The 19,462-nt window shown below is 38.4% G+C and overlaps 1 pseudogene; it reads left to right on the top strand.

The window, feature by feature from the left end:
• Nucleotides 1-3,923: 3,923 nt before the first annotated feature.
• On the top strand, nt 3,924-4,343 carry LOC133072795 (large ribosomal subunit protein eL33-like; annotated as a pseudogene).
• Nucleotides 4,344-19,462: the final 15,119 nt, after the last annotated feature.

Below are 19,462 nucleotides of genomic sequence, written 5' to 3'. Positions count from 1 at the left end.
GAGCACCCCATGAACAGTATAAAAAAGCATAAAAGACATGACACTGAAAGAAGTGCCTCCTAGGTCAGTAGGTGTCCAATATGCTGCTGGGGAAGAATGGAGAAATAGCTCCAGAAAGAATGAAGAGGCTAGGCCAAAGCAGAAATGATGCTCAGTTGTGGATGTGTGTGGTGATGAAAGTAAAGTCTGATGCTATAAAGAACAACACTGCATAGGAACATAGAGTGTTAGGTCCAAGAATCTAAGAGAAATTGGATGTGGTCAAGCAGGAGATGGCAAGAGTGAATATCAACATTTTAGGAATCAGTGAACTAAAATGGACAGGAATGGGTGAATTAAATTCAGATGACCATTATATCTACTACTGTGGGCAAGAATACCTTAGAAGAAATGGAGTAGCCCTCATAGTCAACAAAAGAGTCCAAAATGCAGTAGTTGGGTATAATCTCAAAAAATGACAAAATGATCTCAGTTTGTTTCCAAGACAAACCATTCAACATCACAGTAATCGAAATCTATGCCCCAATCATTAATGCCAAAGAAGCTGAAGTTGAATGATTCTATGAAGATCTATAAGACCTTCTAGAACTAACACCAAAAAAAGATATTCTTTTCATCATAGGGGATTGGAATGCAAAAGTAGGAAGTCAAGAGATACCTGGAGTAACAGGCAAGTTTGGCCTTGGAGTATGAAATGAAGCACAGCAAAAGCTAACAGAGTTTTGCCAAGAGAACTCACTGGTCATAGTAAATACCTTCTTCCAACAACACAAGAGATGACAATTCTACACATGGACACCACCAGCTGGTCAATACCAAAATCAGACTGATTATGTTCTTTGCAGCCAAAGATGGAGAAGTTCAACACAGTCAGCAAAAACGAGACCTGGAATTGATGGTGGCTCAGATCATGAACTCTCCTTATTGCAAAATTCTGGCTTAAAGTGAAGAAAGTAGGGAAGACCACTAGACCATTCAGGTATGACCTAAATCAAATCCCTTAATGATTATACAGTAGAGGTGACAAATAGATTCAAGCAATTGGATCTAGTAGGCAGAGTACCTGAAGAACTATGGATGGAGATTCACAACACTGTATAGGACACGATGACCAAAACCATCCCAAAGAAAAAGAAATGCAAGAAGGCAAAGTGCCTGTCTGAGGAAGTCTTACAAATAGCTGAGAAAAGAAGAGAAAAGCAAAGGAGAAAGGGAAAGACACACCCAAATGAATGCAGAGATCCAGAGAATAGCAAGGAGAGATTAAGAAAGCTTTCTTAGTGAACAATGCAAAGAAAAAAAAATAGAGGAAAATAATAGGATGGGAAAGACTAGAGATCTCCTCAAGAAAACTGGAGATACCAAAGGAACATTTCATGCAAAGATGAGCACAATAAAGCACAGAAACAGCCAGGACCTAAAAGAAGCAGAGAGATTAAGAAGAGGTGGCAAGAATACACAAAAGAACTATACCAAAAATGCCTTAATGACCTGGATAACCCTAATGGTGTGGTCACTCACCTAGAGCCAGACATTCTGGAGTGTGTAGTCAAGTGGGCCTCAGGAAGCACTACTAAAGGACAAAGCTAGTGGAGGTGATAGAATTCCAGCTGAGCTGTTTCAAATCCTAAAAGATGGTGCTGTTAAAGTGCTGCATGCAATATGCCAGCAAATCTGGAAAATTCAGCAGTCGCCAAAGGACTAGAAAATGTCAGTCGTCATTCCAACTCGAAAGAAAGGCAATGCCAAAAAATGTTCAAATTACCATACAAGTGAGCTCATTTCACAAGCTAGCAAGGTGATGTTCAAAATCTTTCAAGCTAGCATTCAGTAGTATGTGAACCAGGAACATCCAGATGTACAAGCTGAGTTTAAAAAAGGCAGGGGTACCAGAGGACAGATTGCTAACATCTGTTGGATCATAGAAAAAGGAAGAGAATTCCAGAAAAACGTCTCCTTCTGGTTCACTGACAACACTAAAGCCTTTGACTGTGTGTATCACAAGACTTCAGAAAATTCTTCAAAGAGATGAGAATACCAGATCACCTTACCTGTCTCCTGAGAAAGGGATATTCAGATCAATAAGCAGCAGTTAGAACCAGACACGGAACAATGGACTGATTCAAAATTGGAAAAAAGTATGTCAGGGCTGTATATTGTCACCCTGCTTATTTTACTTATTTGAAGAGTACATCTTGTGAAATGCCAGGCTGGATGACTCACAAGCTGGAATCAAGATTGCTGGGAGAAATGTCAATAAGCTCAGATATGCAGATGATACCACTCTAATGGCAGAACACAAACAGGAACTAAAGAGCCTCCTGATGAGGGTGAAAGAGGAGAGTGAAAAAGCTGGCTTAAAACTCAACATTTAAAAAACTAACAGCATGGCATCCGTTCCCATCACTTACTGGCAAGTAGATGGGGAAAAAGTAGAAACAGTGACAGATTTTATTTTCTTGGGCTCCAGAATCACTGCAGATTGTGACTGCAGCCATAAAATTAAAAGACACTTGCTCCTTGGAAGGAAAGCTATGACAAATCTAGACAGCATATTAAAAAGCAGAGACATTACTTTGCTGACAAAGGTCCATATAGTCAAAGCTATGATTTTTCCAGGAGTCATGTACAGATGTGAGAGTTGGCCCATAAAGAAGGCTGAGCACTGAAGAATTGATGCGTTTGAACTGTGGTCCTGGAGGCCTCTTGAGAGTCCCTTGAACTGCAAGGAGATAAAACCAGTAAATCCTAAAGGAAATCAACCCTGAATATTCATTGGAAGGACTGATGCTGAAGCTAAAGCTCCAATACTTTGGCCACCTGATACAAGCAGCCCCAACTCACTGGAAAAGACCCTGATGCTGGGAAAGATCGAGGGCAGGAGAAGAGGGTGGCAGAGGGTGAGATCGTTGGATGGCATTACTGAATCAATGGACATGAGTTTGAGCAAAGTCTGGCAGATAGTGAAGGACAGGGAAGCCTGGTGTGCTGCAGTCCATGCAGTCACAAAGAATCGGGCACAACTTAGTGACTGAACAACACGGTAGTGTAATTACTTTAGGAAAGAAAAACAATCTGTTCAAGTATAAACTGACATAGGATGGGGTTTATACAAGTATACCAGGAGAGAATAGAAAAGAATAGAGGATACTGGTGATTTTCATTGTAAATATGAGTCAAGAAAGTAACACATTTGAAACTGTGTCTAACATTGTTATGTATGAGCAATACTATAAAATATATTAACCACTAAGCTACCTTCCCTTTGTTCCCAGGATGGGTTAATTCTAAGTTACAGTAATGTTTCTATTTTGGCTGTTTACATTTTTAAAAGTGTGCATCTTATAGGAATATGGGGAAAATAAATGCTTATAGATATATTACAAATTACTTAGATTCCAGGGAAAAGCAACTTAAAGCTTTAAAGGACATTATAATGAGACCTATAGGTCTCATTATAATGAGACCTATAAGGACAAATTTAAGAAAATGAGCTTATTAACCTACTGTCTATTTCAGAACTGTTAATATGGACTGTATTAAAGCAGAAAACTTTTCAGATAAAGGCATAGAAATATTATTTATAGAACCAAAGAACTGTTTGGACTAATAATAATACAGATCTAATAATAATCGGTATTACTTTAGGGGATGAGTACAACTTGCTAAACACTTCATTTTTTTAAAATTTATCTTTATTAGTTGGAGGCTAATTACTTTACAATATTGTAGTGGTTTTTGCCATACATTGACATGAATCAGCCATGGATTTACATGTGTTCCCCATCCTGAACTCCCCTCCCACCTCCCTCCCCAAACACTTCATTATTATTTCTAAACTGCACAAGCCTGAAAGGAAATAACATTAGCTTCAAGTTCTAATAATTAATAGCAATAAGCAGCTCTCTTTCAGCCATCTTGGACCCTGTGGAGGCCTGCTGGGAACGGGACTTCTAAAACGACAAATATGTCTGGAAGGCTGTGGTCCAAGGCCATTTTTGCTGGCTATAAACGGGGTCTACAGAACCAAAGGGAACACACTGCTTTCCTGAAAATTGAAGGTGTATATGCTCGAGATAAAACTGAATTCTAGTGCTTATGTGTACAAAGCAAAGAACAACACAGTAACTCCTGGTGGAAAACCTAACAAAACTAGAGTAATCTGGGGAAAGATAACTCGAGCTCATGGAAACAGTGGCATGGTGTGTGCCAAATTCCGAAGTAATCTTCCTGCTGAGGCCATTGGACACAGAATCCGTGTGATGCTGTACCGTTCGAGGATTTAAACTTCTTGAAAATAAATAAAAGTGTGGATTTGTCCTGTTGTGCTTTTGTTAAAAAAAAAAAAAGCAATAAGCATTTTATTCTTTAATCAATAGGTGCTTACTTTAAAAAGCAACTGGCTGCTAAAGAAAATAGTCTTTTCCTTCAATCTTACCAAATGAAAAACATTTCATCAGATAATTATTTTGTTGCACTCAATATTTAACAAGTAGCTGTTTTGATGGGGGAAAGGAAGGAGAAGATACAATAATTTCGGGGTACTGAGATTTACCACGGTGACTAGTTTGAGCTGAGCATTAGAGTAGGATTATTGTGACTTAAAGGATATGATGGGCACATTACAATTTGTTTTGCAACTCACATGGCAACAACCACTGCACTGGGCATCATCTGCCTGCATTTGGGAAGGTTCCCTGGGAAGGGAATTTCTGCCCAGCTTGTCCCAGTCAGCATAGCAGGCAGAGCCAGAGAAAATGCAGGAGTCATGCATAGTAGATGTAAAGATGAATGCCCTAATTACAAGGATGAATAAACACTGGAACCAGCTACTCAGAGAGAGAGAGTTTGCAGTCTCCAAGTTCTCTTAACGGGTAAAACCTCTGTGGACCACACACCCCAGCTGGACATGACTAGCCACACTGAGGGAGGACTAGTATTGCTCCAAATAAGAGGCAAAGGAGTAGTTGTTTTTTAAAAAAAATTAAATGTTGGAGTAGGAAATGGCAACCCACTCCAGTATTGTTGCCTGGAAAAGTCTATGGACAGAGGAGCCTGGCAGGCTACAGCCCATCGGGTTGCAAAGAGTCGACATAATTGAGCAGCTAAGCACAAACAAGGGCCCACCTTAATCCAGAGCGATCTCATCTCAAAATGCACAATCACATGTACAAAGATTGTTTTTGCAAATAAGGTCCTCTTTGTAGGTTCTGGGGGTTGCAACTTGGACATACCCTTGGGGCCACTATTAAACCTGCTGCAGTCTGGTAAGAAAAAAAAAAATTAAATGTGACGAGTAAAGTAGTTATTTCTATCCAAAGCAAAAATAGACAGTTATCACATTACAAAAACATTTTATCCAGAGAAACTCAGAGTTCAGGTTTCCAGAACCACTAATTTTTTTAAAATAGGCCACCTCTCCTAAGTTTCAGAAATACTTCCAATTAGAAATTGGTGACTATGCTGTGCATGTCCTGAGTCATGTCCAATTCTTTGTGACTCCATGGACTGTTACCCACCAGGCTCCTCTGTCCATAGGATTTCCCAGGCAAGAATACTGGAATGGGTTGCTATTTCCTCCTCCAGGGGATCTTCCTGACCCAGGAATCAAACCTGTGTCTCCTGCATCTTCTGCACTGACAGGCAGATTCTTTTACCACTGAGCCACCAGGGAAGCCAGGAATTGGTAAAGGGCAGGGTAATTGATTTGTGTGAACTTCAGACATGAAAATATGCTCTTATGATTTCTCTAAACTCCTATGTTGTCCTAAACCAGCTTATAAGCATTTGACAGGAAAATAGTGGGAGAAGTGGGGGAAGGTCTGGGTGGGGACCTCAGGAAAGTTCAGGCATCTAGATTTTATTTATTCAGTTTACTCTGCTTGTCTTACTGCCAACAACGTATTTCTCTTCACAAAAAAGTTAATAATTATTACCACATTGTCCTCTTATTTACTTATTAAAATATGAGTGGCTTCCCTGGTGGATCAGTGGTAAAGAATACTCTTGCCAATGTAGGAGACGCAGGTTCAAACCCCAGTTCAGGAAGATCCCCTGGAGAGGGAAACGGCAACCCACTCCAGTAGTCTGGCCTGGAAAATCCCATGGACAGAGGAGCCAGCTGGGCTACAGTCCAGGAGCTTGAAAAAGAGCTGGACACAACTTAATAACTAAAACAAAAACAATAAATTATGTACTAGGCAAAGAATTAAATTGATCCAATAATTTCACGCTTCCCTGATAGCTCAGTTGGTAAACAATCCACCTGCGATGCAGGAGACCCTGGTTCGATTCCTGGTCAGGAAGACCTGCTGGAGAAGGGATAGACTATCCACTCCAGTATTCTGGCCTGGGGAATTCCATGGACTGTGGTTCACAAAGAGTCGGACACGACTGAGCGATTTTCACTGTCACTTTCAATAATTTCACACCTTATTTCCATCTGAAAGACCATAAATGTTATTGTATCTCTCTTTCCTTGTGTGTAAAATGGGTGTGCTAAAGGACAATGAAATAAGTAGATGATCTATGAAGTCTCTTTCCATTTAAAAAATATCTGTTTCTATGGTCTCTCTAGGCTGATACTGCTGCTTGTGTACCATGGAGTCAGACCCCAGCTCTGCCCTCTCCTCAGTGTGGGACTCTGGGCAGGTTACCCAACCCCCTGGGGAACCAGCTTCCTTGTGTTACAGCCATCATTACAATCCTCACTCGGTACACTTTCTTTGTCAAATTACTTAACCCATGTACAAGATGCTATGGACAGGAGTTGAAGACATATAATATCTGTAAAAGAAACACAACATAAAACCTCACAATGTCTCTCATAGGAGAGCCTTAATAAAGTTAATCCCATCCATTCTGCAACCTTTGGAGAGTTTCCTTACCCATTTCAAACTAATGTCACACACAATTTCCCTTGAGAAAAAAGGGCAGAGGGTGAGAAAACTATTAGGTTTTATGCTTTGGTGTTTGATATAGGGTTTGTATCACCACATTTTCTCTTTCATCTTTTATCACTCATTATGATCAAAATCACCTGGCACGTGCATTAGCTATTTGTGTTCTCAAAGTCAAGGCTCAAAATAAATGCATATGAACATGACCTGAAACACTTATTTAACAGAAATACAAATGACTAGGTCAAAGAGACAGATAAAATTTATGAGAATCTCAAATGTTTCTGGATTTTTAAAAATCCTTTGCTCATTATTTGAACTATTCGTCTTATTAACAATTTAAAATATTTTGTCCAAATTAGACCCATGAACTATTTTATTGATTTTTTTCTTTTTAATTATACATCCTCACCTCAGCATAGGTGAAAATCCATAGAACAAGTGGATATATAAATCATATATAAATACTTAAGGATCATCTAAAGATATGATCTTCATGAACATTTTTAGGTCACATGCAGAACAAGTATATACATTGTGACATCAATAAATACTTTTAGAATTAATGAAAACAAAAAGATCTCAGGAGGTCTGTTTTACAATGTATTGTCCTCAATATTTCTTTTATTTTTTGCTAAATGGACACTTTAAAGGGAAAAGCAATTATTCAATCTATTCTCATTCGTGTTACCATCACCCCCAAATTACAAAATTAATGTACATTTCTTCAGCTTTCATAGAAATCTATTGAACATTGTATCTCTGGACTTCTGCCAAAAGCCTATGTTGAAATGACCATGAAAAGAATATTGTGGCATCTTTCATTAAATTGCAATTTGGTGACATTTTTGTTTGTACAGTGTCCTTCATAATAAGATCTGTGAGGTAAATTTTCCTTTGAGTTCAATGTTAAGCAGTATTTGTTTCTTCTGAGCAACTGATTTATTTCAATTTAGTGGTCAGTAAGACTATGTAACTTACATTTCTCCTTTTACCAAGAAATCTTGAGTTAAGTTCTCTACTCGGTTTTAACATCTAGTCATTTTTTAGGTTTCAGGTAAATTATTCACCATCTCTACCCATTGTTTCCACTCCCACAAACTCATTCATAAACTAGCTTTTGTTCTTTCTCATTTTTAAGTGCCTCTGTACTTTATTATATGCTAATTCAAATTCAAATATTTTTAAAGAGTACAGATAAATAACTTTATATTGTCAAACTTAATATAACTTTTTTTTCTTAATTTAAACCATTAGTGTAATTAAAGCTAATGCATTTGAATATATAATACAAAAGCTTAAATTTATCTCCTTCTAAACAATACTCGATCACAAGAAGCAAATGCTATGAATATGTGTTTATTTAGACATAATCTATTAATTAACATACTGTAGTGGCAAGTATATGTGGTTGTTACCTCTAACTATGTCAAACTGCTCCAAACAGAAATATGTACACTATTAGTATGGGCTTTCCAAGTGACTCAGTGGTAAAGAATCCACCAACAATGCAGGAGATTCAGGTTCAATATCTGGTTTCGGAAGATGCCCCAGAGGAAATGGCAACCTATTCCAGTATTCTTGCCTGAGAAACTCAGTGGACAAAAAGCCTGGTGGGCTATGGGGTCATGGGGTGGCAAAAGAATTGGACGTGATTTAGCAACTAAACAACAATGCTATCGGTACAATGCTATGCACTCCCAGTACTCTGAAAAATTCCTTTAATTCTATAAACCATAGGGCTTATATTTAAATTTAAAGAATCTCAATTGTTCTCTGGATTTATAGTCAGAAAAGAAACAAGTCTGACATATTTCTGGGTGTGGTTTCTAAAGTTTTTATCCCCTTTGATTGGCTAAATATTTGAAGTCATCTTGAAATATGAATCTTGGCAGTCCAGGGGTTATGGAAATCTTGTACTTGTCCTTGAGAAGACCCCAATGAAGATCACTGTGGTAGAGTATTTATTCTCTGTGAATTAGCCTTATTCGTGCAACAGAAGGGCTTAGCTGTGGAAGCCACTATAAAACAACTGGGACACCCACACATCCAAATACAGCCATTTCAATATGACTCTTTGGTTCTAATAAAATTAGGGGTAAAACCTTCTTCTAGTCACCATCATCTATGAACTCTGAATTGGCTATGTATGAGGAGAACATCAAGCACTAATGCCAGTGGTGGAAAGAACAAATACAAGAATAGAAATGAGAAGGAAGTACCCTCCAGGTGCTGCTACCAGATCATTTCCAGCCTCTGTGCAGTAAGTCAGGCCTCTCCTGAGTTGGTTCCAAGTATACCATGGAAAAAAGCCAGCTCTAAAATTAATATTCTGCTGATAATTTGATCATCGCATAAAAATCAAGAAGGGAAAAAAAAATCGAGAAGGGATGAAATTACCTTCTCTTCCTTTTTGGCCTTTTATTCAGGAATACATGTCATTTAAGCAACTCCATTCTTGCAAAAGGAAGTCAGTCATACCTCCGAACTGTAAAACAACTAGAACAAATACATATGTTGAGAGAAGCATGTTCACGGGAGATTATCTGAAGGATATGAAATTAATCCACTCCTCTAGATAAGCAGTCACAAACTAAGATTGATTTAACCTACAGGAATACTTTGTTTGGCCCACAGTGTGTTTCTTTTAAATTTTAGCCCACACTGAAAAATAGTGAGATTTCAAATATTGAAGGTGGCAACAGTGTCCTTAGTGTCCCCACATGGCAACATCTGTTGGGATTGGGAAATGGCAGCTGCTTCCCATAGCTGGGGCAGAGGCTCTCCAGGTGATCATACTCCAGAAAAGTCTGTGTCTGCCATGATATACAGAGAGTCTAAAATCAGAGAGGCCAGCAGAGAACTGAATGCCAGGAATGCATTGCTACTGCCATTGCAGCGTCAGTATTGCTTTTACTAACTCCACTTTGGTGGCTGTCATCAGCGCCCAGCATGTGATCTGACTGTGGACTCACTTCACTGGAATCTGGACCTTTTCTTTTTTTTTAATAGTACCTGGAATTTGGCTCTTTCTTTCACAACATTAATAAAAATAAATCCTTTACTCTCCCACACAGATATCGAATTATTTATAAGCACTTTTCCTATCCCATCAGAAGAGTAAGATCTCAATTATAGTACTTCCTACCTTTTCATCATCTCATCACACCCCAGCACAGATAATACACTTGTCTACTACTGTAGACGTTGGTGATCATCCCCAAGAGGATTATGTATCGCCACCCACAGATGTCAGGTTTAGCCCATGGAATGTGAACAGATATGATATACACAATATCTGAGCAGAAGTTTTAAAAGACAGTGAGTTTCCACCAGCCATCTTTATCTGCCATCCCCAAAAAGCAATGCTCCTTCAGCCTAGGTCCTGAAATGAGGACACACATTACACCTACTTGAAGGCTGATGGAGCTGCAAGTAACTCAAATCTTACATGTAATATGAGCAAGTGACTAAGATTACCACCTTGGGAAATGAGTTCATCTTCACATGGCATTCAAACTCTGAATAATGTCACTCAATTCTCATTTCTAAGTATTCACAGAAGAAAATTAGCTGCTAATGAGGAACTATGAAAGAAAGAAGAATCTCTATTTTCTAAGGTCTTACAATCTGTAATATTGAAAAAAAAAACAACCAGCAACATTTGGAGATATTTGACTTTTGCCTTCAGAGAGACTACCACAAGTCAGTTCTTCTGGTTCCATCAGTGACAGAAAGATGTTGCTTAGAAACCCAAAAGGCAAACAGACATAGGAATAAGGGTAGTGTTACAGAAACTATCCTCAAGAAAAATCCTTGTTTTTGTCAGAAAGTGAATTTTTCTGAAGCCCTTGACTGTGTCAGGTACTATGGAGGGTTCCTAAATGGGCCAGGAGAGGTATACCTAACAATTGTTGCCAGTGAGCAAGAACAGAAAAACAAAGGTTTCTTGAAATGTTGTTTAAAGCAAACTGGCTAATAATTTCACCTCCCATTTATTTGCTAATAACCCCCAGGTCTTTATTTTCCAGTTGACTTTCACTTGTGTTCCAGACCTGCATTTGTAGCTTGCTGTTAATTGATGTACCTCAAACTCAACATGTTCAAAATCTCATTAGTCTTCTCCATATCATCTCCCTAATCTGCTTCTCTCCCTCTACTTCCAATCTTAGTGAACAGCATTGTACTTCTAATCATTAAAAAAAGAAAAAAAGGCATCATCTTAGGACAGAGGCTGCAACCTAGCTGCTTATTTACTGAAGTTGTTTATTTTGGTTCAGACAGAACTTAAAAAAAAGAAAACAACTTTGAGCCAACATATAAGATTTGGGAGATGTCACAGAAAAATAAAGATTTAGGGTTCTCTTTAAAAATCAGAAGATGAAACATCAGGCTCCACTTATACAGAACAATGGGCTAAAACTGAACAGTAGATGTCCCATCTAGACTCAGGTAAGCTCTCATTTCAGCTAGTATTCATAACAGCCACAATGGGTGCTGAGGTTTCTTTGATTCATTTTTGTCAACTGTTTGGCTCTTGAGGCATCTGAGATTATGACTTGTGCTAAGTCCTTCTCCCCTCCATGCCTCCACCAAAACCATCAGCCAGTCCTACAGATTCTAGCATTTCTCCAATCCGTCTCCCTCTTCTTTATCTTAATTGCTACATTCTTAACTATGGGATCTCAAACAATGCTCATCTGGACTGCTGTTAACAGTTGAAATACCTCCCATTCCATTTGTCTAATGAATTCCCAAACTCCAGTGAAGTAAAGTGATGCAATGATCCTCTTGAAGGACTTCACTGGTTCTCCATGGCCCACAGGATAAAGTTCAAATTCCTCTAGTACATGGTACCAGGTCATTCATTTCTGATCTCTACCCACCACTCCAGTCTTAACTCATCGTGCTCCCACAGTAGTCTATACTCCAATACTTTGAAACAGTTCTGCTAACCAGGTGGATTATTTCCGTCCTCTACATCCTGCTGCTGTTTGTGCCTACAATATCTTCATCTCATCACTCAACCCACACAGCCACATTTGTAACTCCAGAGATTCCGTTCAACCATTAACTTCTTTTTGAAGACTTTTCCATCTAATTCTCAATTCTGCAGGCAGACGTGACCATTGCAGGCCACATCTATTCCTTTCTGTCCCCTGTAAGACTGCTCTATTGATGACCACGACATTTTATTGTGTCTATACTTGTGTCAGTACTTGCTTGTATTAGACTGGGAGTCTGCCTCATTTGCCCTTATATTTCCAGATCCACGCTTGCTGCATACAGCTGCTTAATAAATATTGGCCTGAATGAATAAACATATGATTATGTCAAATGATTATCTATAGGTAGGCTGTTCTCTTAAACAGGTTGATCATCTACCTATAATTCTCTTTAAACCACTGATTTGCTTTTATCTGGAGATTATTCAAAGATTAAAATTTTTAGCTCAGTTCAAGAAAATTAATTCAATTTCTAAAATAGTAGGAGCTCAAATCAATGAAATATATTTGTATTAACAATGTTTTCCTAGTATTATTCTTAAGAAAGATACCATATATTGCCTCTGACACCTGGAGGCAAATGATTGGTAAGTAATTTATGATTCAGATTAATTACACCATATGTAGGACACACATCAATGTGCCTTATGGGTATAGTTTATAAATAACACTAGGTTATAGCTATCAATCTTCTTAATGAGGAAAAAAGTACAAAAGGACCTTTAGAGAACAAATTATGAACCAACCAAACTTTTACAACATAAGGAGAACACAAATGGCACATCTCCAGGTAATACACTTTGTATTACTCTCCAGAAAGCCACATTAATGTAAAACTAAAGGTATCTAAGGCTCCAAATTCTTAGATAAAATCACACAAAAACACTTCTTTTGGAAATCTAAAGACAGTCATTCATTCGATAAATATTTATTGAGTACCTACTGTGAACTGGGCACTGTTCTAAACTTCAGGGATACTGCTGCCTTTTTAAATAAGACTAAAGGTTGGGGAAGCTAGTACAATACACCAGGGTGGAAGATAAAGGGAGCCCAGGGCTGACTCTGTAGCATATCAGAACCAAATTTCAATTGGCTGGGGAACTGGATGATTTTTTTCCCCCACTTTGAACCAACCCACATTTTGCAGCTGTCCTCATGAAATTTAGATTTTAGAGTGTGTTGGCCGGGGGGTGGGGGGTGGGGTGAGTGAGGGGGAGGGCATAGGGCAGGTCAACAGTTAACCAAAAAAAAAAAAAAGAAGAGCAAAATACAAAGTCTATCCAGAGAGTAATAAGTCTGTAAGAGAAATAAATCAGGGAAGAGTCATGAGGAGTGCTGAGTGGTAGAGATGGAATTTAAAACACAGCGGCCAGGGAAAGCCTCACTGAGAAAGTGTTATTTAAGTAAAGAGCTGAAGAAAGGGAGGGAGCGGGCCATATGGATATGTGGTAGCAAGGCATTCCAGGAGAGGAAGCAGCAGCAAATGAGGACACACATCCAGACATGCCTGGAAATTTCATGGAACAGCAAGGGAGTCAGTGGCCACTGTAGCTAGAGCAAAAGGGCAGGGAGGAGAATAGTAAATAGCAGATTCAAAGAGAGGTAATCTAGGGGAGGAAAGAGGCAGGATTGGAATATATAGGACAGTCCCCTAATCTGAAGGTCCAGTGCTCTCTTTTTATAACAAATGTTGTATATTCTTCCCTTATGTCCTGAAATTAACCTCACTGATGATAAAACTTATCTACACACCTAACTTCAAAAGAACTAATACAATACTGAACCTGTAATACAAATGAGAAATAAATGGAAGTAAGTTATAACAAAATTAATCTATTTCAATAGGTAAATGTTTAGACATAAACACTGTAAAAGATAAAAATGCCACCTTTCTAACCACTGTAAATGTGACACCTACAAATGCAGAATGATAAAGGTGTGTTTTCTTTAAGCCTCAAAAGTCACCAATGGTGATGCTGATTCAATCTTTAAAATGCCTTTCTAAATGACAGACCTCTGGTAAAATTCTGAACACTCTAGAGTGTCATCTTCCCTCAAATTATATGATGGTTGCATTTCTGGAAAATCAAATGTACTTTAAAACCATGCAAAAACATTTTGTATGTTTATATAAATGGAGTTAGGTCTAGGTTCAGATCATTATAAACAGGTTTTTCACCTTCAAGAATGTCCAAAGGACATTCAAAAGTCATGCAGAAGACACACAAAGGGACTTTCTGCGATGATGAGAATGCTTTATACTTTGATTGTTGTGGTGGCTACAAGGGTATATACATGTGTCAAAACTGACCAAACTGCACAGTTAAAATGGCCCATTTTATTTTATATAAATTTTACCTCTAAAATTGATTTAAAAATCATAGAGTATAAGAAATGATTGTTTAAGGGAAGCTGTAGGATGGACTAGCAGGCCCAAACACACTAAATGCCACTCAATCAAGGTACATCCCAAAAGGTTTGCACAAATTTCCAAAACACACCCTAGTGAGCAATCCACATACACTGAGAACATAGCATGCTGTCTCTTAGTGGGATAGGAAGTAACTAGGAGGTTTTGAGCTGAGTAGTGATAGAATCTGACATATTTTATAAAGGACTGTTCTGACCTTTGAGGCAGACAGGCAAGGGCTGATGCAGAAAGACCAGTTAGAAGACTATCATAAAAGGCAGGCAAGAGAGGACAGTAGCTTAGCAAAGTGGTAAATCATTAGATGTATCAGAAAAAACCTTCACAAGTTTCCAACAGACCCCCAAAGGTAATGCAGGAAATAGAAAGAGCTCAAAAGATGTTCCTTAAATTAAAAAAAGTAAAGGGTAGTAATTTTCAATATTCTTAATCATACTCATATAACATTTCACACTTCATTATGCAATGTAATTTAAAAAAATTTTTGTGCCTCCAGCTTTATCATTTTATATCTAAATGTAATGAAACATGTTTCTGATGGAATGAGATTTAACAAAAAAATTTTTTTTAACTTTACCATAAAAAAGTATATTTCTTGCCTAAGTGAAATACTTTACCTTGGCTATTTCTATGATAATTTAGGTCTTGCAATACCATTAAGCTTAGTGAAATCTGAGAGTTTTACTAAGTATAGAAATTTAGAAGGTTATGTTGGATTTGTTACAAGATTAGAACCTACTAAATCAAATTATATAAGCTTTGAGATCACAGATAATTTCTCATCTGTCTTGTTCTGTTAAAATTGGGGGACAGTTAATTGAGGGTTCTAGTTAGCTGACTCCATGTACACTAAAGTTTTATATTTAATATTTAAACATTTCCTTTAAAAATACCAGAAAAGCATTTTTGACTGAAATGATTTCTGAGGTTTGCTTCAAAATAATTCACTGGAGAGAGGGAGTGGAAGGGAAGTAGACGAGATGAGACTGGTCACAGGCTGATAATTGTCAAAGCTGACAGATAAGTAACAGTAATTCATCTCACTATTGTCTTTATTTTTTAATAAATTTAAAATTTTTCATAATGAAAAGTTTAAAAAAGGAAGGGTCCGATAACTTAGTCAGTATTTATTGAATAACCTCTCTGTGTTCAACTTCTACTGGAGCTTGGGAGAAATTTATTAATTATGAGGATAAGATCTCTATGTTAAAGAGCTCACATCCCAGAGATATAAATAAACAGTTATGAAACAATGTAAAGACTAGAATATTGTTTTAAATGTATACAGTGCTATAGGATCAAAGAAGGAGTGATTAATTATTCCTGGTGAAATCACAGAATCTTCCCAGAGGACTGATGTTTAGACTGGGCCCTGAAGGTTAAATACGCTTTATCGGGGACAAAAAAAGGGGCAAGAAGCCTCCACAGAGAAAGTAACATAACTCCAGAAAATGCTCACACTAAGGCATTAAGAGAAAAACAACAGACAGTGAAGGAAAAAAAAAAAGTGTGTGAAGAGAGTAAACAATAGTTGTATTTTTACTGCTAGTACCTAAAACAGTGACTAACAATATGTTAGGTATTCAAAATTGAAAAAGAGATAGGATGGAAGTAGCAGAGAGCAGTGTTTTAGTGTTTTAAAACCCAAGGAAAAAGACAACCCATGGGATGGGAAAAAATATCTGCAACTCATATATATCTGATAGGGGTCTAGTAACTATAAGACAGAAAGAACTGCTATCACTCAACAGTACAAAGACAAAGAATATAACTAAAAAGTGAACAAAAGACATGAACAGACATGCTTTCAAAGAAGATATACGAATAATCAAAAAGCGTAAGAAAAGATGCTCAACATGGATGATCTTTGGAAAATGCAAATCAAAACCACAAGGTACCACTTCAAACCCACTAAGATGACTAGAAATTAGCAAAAGAAAAAAATATTTTTAAGGAAAATAGCAAGTGTTGGCAAGGATAAGGAGAAATTGGAACCCTTGTACATTGCTGGTGAGAATATAAAATGGTGCAGCCACTGTAGAAAATAGGTTAGTGGTTCCTCAGAAAGTTGAACACAGAAGTACCATATGACCCAGCAATATTGCTCTACATACACGTACACACATGTTCACAGCAGCACCACTCACAATGGCCAAAGGTAGAAACAGCCCAGTCCTTAGGTGAATGAATAAAGAAAATGTGCTGTATTATATACAAATCAGTCACAAAGACAAATACTGTGTGATTCCACTTGTGTGTGTGTGTGTGTATGTGTGTGTGTGTAGGCTTCTGGAGAAGGGAATGGCAACCCGATCCAGTATTCTTGACTGAAGAATCCCATGGACAGAGGAGCTTGGCAGTGTTGCAAAGAGTCAGACACAACTGAGCAACTAACACTTTCACTTTTTCACTTTTATGATCTATGCAAAGAAATAGAGGAAAACAATAGAATGGGAAAGACTAGAGATCTCTTCAAGAAAATTAGAGATACCAAGGGAATATTTGATGCAAAGATGGGCACAATAAAGGACAGAAATAATATGGGCCTAACAGAAGCAGAAGATATTAAGAAGAGGTGGCAAGAATACACAGAAGAACTGTGCAAAAAAGATCTTCACGACCCAGATAATCACGATGGTGTGATCACTCACCTAGAGCCAGACAACCTGGAATGCAAAGTCAAGTGGGCCTTAGGAAGCATCACTACACACAAAGCTAGTGGAGGTGATGGAATTCCAGTTGAGCTATTTCAAGTCCTAAAAGATGATGCTGTGAAAGTGCTGCACTCAATATGCCAGCAAATTTGGAAAATTCAGCAGTAGCCACAGGACTGGAAAAGGTCAGTTTTCACTCCAATCCCAAAGAAACGCAATGTGAAAGAAGGCACAACTACCGCACAACTGCACTCATCTCACACGCTAGCAAACTAATCCTCAAAATTCTCCAAGCCAGGCTTCAACAGTATGTGAACTGTGAATTTCCGATGTTCAAGCTGGTTTTAGAAAAGGCAGAGGAACCAGAGATCAAATTGCCAACATCCATTGGATCATTGAAAAAGCAAGAGAGTTCCAGAAAAACATCTATTTCTGCTTTATTGACTATGCCAAAGCCTCTGACTGTGTGGATCACAACAGGCTGTGGAAAATTCTGAAAGAGACGGGAATACCAGACCACCTGACCTGCCTCTTGAGAAATCTGTATGCAGGTCAGGAAGCAACAGTTGGAACTGGACATGGAACAACAGACTGGTTCCAAATCAGGAAAGGAGTACATCAAGGCTGCATACTGTCACCCTGCTTATTTCACTTATATGCAGAGTACATCACTGGTAATGCTGGGCTGGATGAAGCACAAGCTGGAATCAAGATTTCAGTGAGGAATATCAATGACCTCAGATATGCAGATGACACCACCCTTATGGCAGAAAGTGAAGAAGAACTAAAGAGCCTCTTGATGAAAGTGAAAGAGGAGAGTGAAAAAGTTGGCTTAAGGCTCAACATTCAGAAAACTAAGATCATGACATCTGGTCCCATCACTTCATGAGAAATAGATGGGGAAACAGTGGAAAGAGTGTCAGACTTTATTTTTTTGAGCTCCAAAATCACTGTGGATGGTAATTACAGCCATGAAATGAAAAGACACTTACTCCTTGGAAGGAAAGTTATGACCAACCTAGACAGCATATGAAAAAGCAGAGACACTATTTTGCCAACAAAGGTCCGTCTAGTCAAGGCTATGGTTTTTCCAGTAGTCATGTATGGATGTGAGAGTTGGACTATAAAGAAAGCTGAGCGCCAAAAAACTGATGCTTTTGAATAGTGGTGTTGGAGAAGACTCTTGAGAGTCCCTTGGACTGCAAGGAGATCCAACCAGTCCATCCTAAAGGAGATCAGTCCTGGGTGTTCATTGGAAGGACTGATGTTGTAGCTGAAACTCCAATACTTTGGCCGCCCAATGTGAAGAGCTGACTCATTTGAAAAAGACCCTGATGCTGGGAAAGAGTGAAGGCGGGAGGAGAGGGGGACGACAGAGGATGAGATGGTTGGATGGCATCACTGACTAGATGGACATGACTTTGAGTAAACTCTGGAAGTTGGTGATGGACAGGGAGGCCTGTTGTGCTGCAGTCTATGAGGTTGCAAAGAGTCGGACACGACTGAACTGAACTGAATTGATAATCCACTCTGTTTCTGTGGTATTGATCATATTACCTCCTTTTTCATTTCTGATTTTGAGTCTTTTTTTTCTTGGCAAGTCTCTAAGAACTTCTCAATTTTGTCTATCTTTTCAAATAACCAGCTCTTCACTTCATTGATCTTTTCTATTTTTTTAATTTATTTATTTGTTAATTAAAGGATAATCATGCTACAGAATTTTGTTTTCTATTAAACCTCAACATGAATCAGCATCAGCCATAGCTATACATATATCCCTTTCCTTCTGAACCTCCCTCCCATCTCCTTCTATTGTCTTTTTAGTCTCATTTTAATTTACTCCTGCTCTAATTGTATTTCCTTCCTTCTACTAACTTTGAGCTTTGTTCATTCTTCTTTTTCTAATTCCTTGAAGTGTAGATTATGTTGTTTGACAACTACCATATTACTTATATGACACAAGTTCATTTGTGTCATATTTTAGATTTCAGAAGGGCAGGGCTTCCCTCATAGCTCAGTTGGTAAAGAATCCACCTGCAATGCAGGAGTCCCTGGTTCAATTCCTGGGTCGGGAAGATCCCCTGGAGAAGGAATAGGCTACCCACCCCAGTAGTCTTGGGTTTCTCTCGTGGCTCAACTGGTAGAGAATCTGCCTGCAATGCGGGAGACCTGGGTTCAATCCCTGGGTTGGGAAGATCCTCTAGAGGAGGAAAAGGCTATCCACTTCAGTATACTGGCTTGCAGAATTCCAGGACTGTATTGCCATGGGGTCGCAAAGAGTCAGACATGACTGAGCGACTTTCACTTGCACTGTGAAACAGAAAGAGGCTCATAGATATAAAGAACAAATTTGTGGTTGCCAATGGGATGGGGGAGTGGTGTAGGGATGGATGGGAGTTTGGGATTAGCAGATGCAAACCATTACATATAGAATGGATGAATAATAAGGTCCTACTGTATAGCACTGGGAACTAT

The sequence above is a fragment of the Dama dama genome, chromosome 18 (genome assembly GCF_033118175.1).
Source record: "Dama dama isolate Ldn47 chromosome 18, ASM3311817v1, whole genome shotgun sequence".
In the NCBI taxonomy this organism is placed as follows: domain Eukaryota; kingdom Metazoa; phylum Chordata; class Mammalia; order Artiodactyla; family Cervidae; genus Dama; species Dama dama.
The sequence above is the reverse complement of the archived record's forward strand: the minus strand, read 5'-3'. Positions and strand labels throughout refer to the sequence as shown.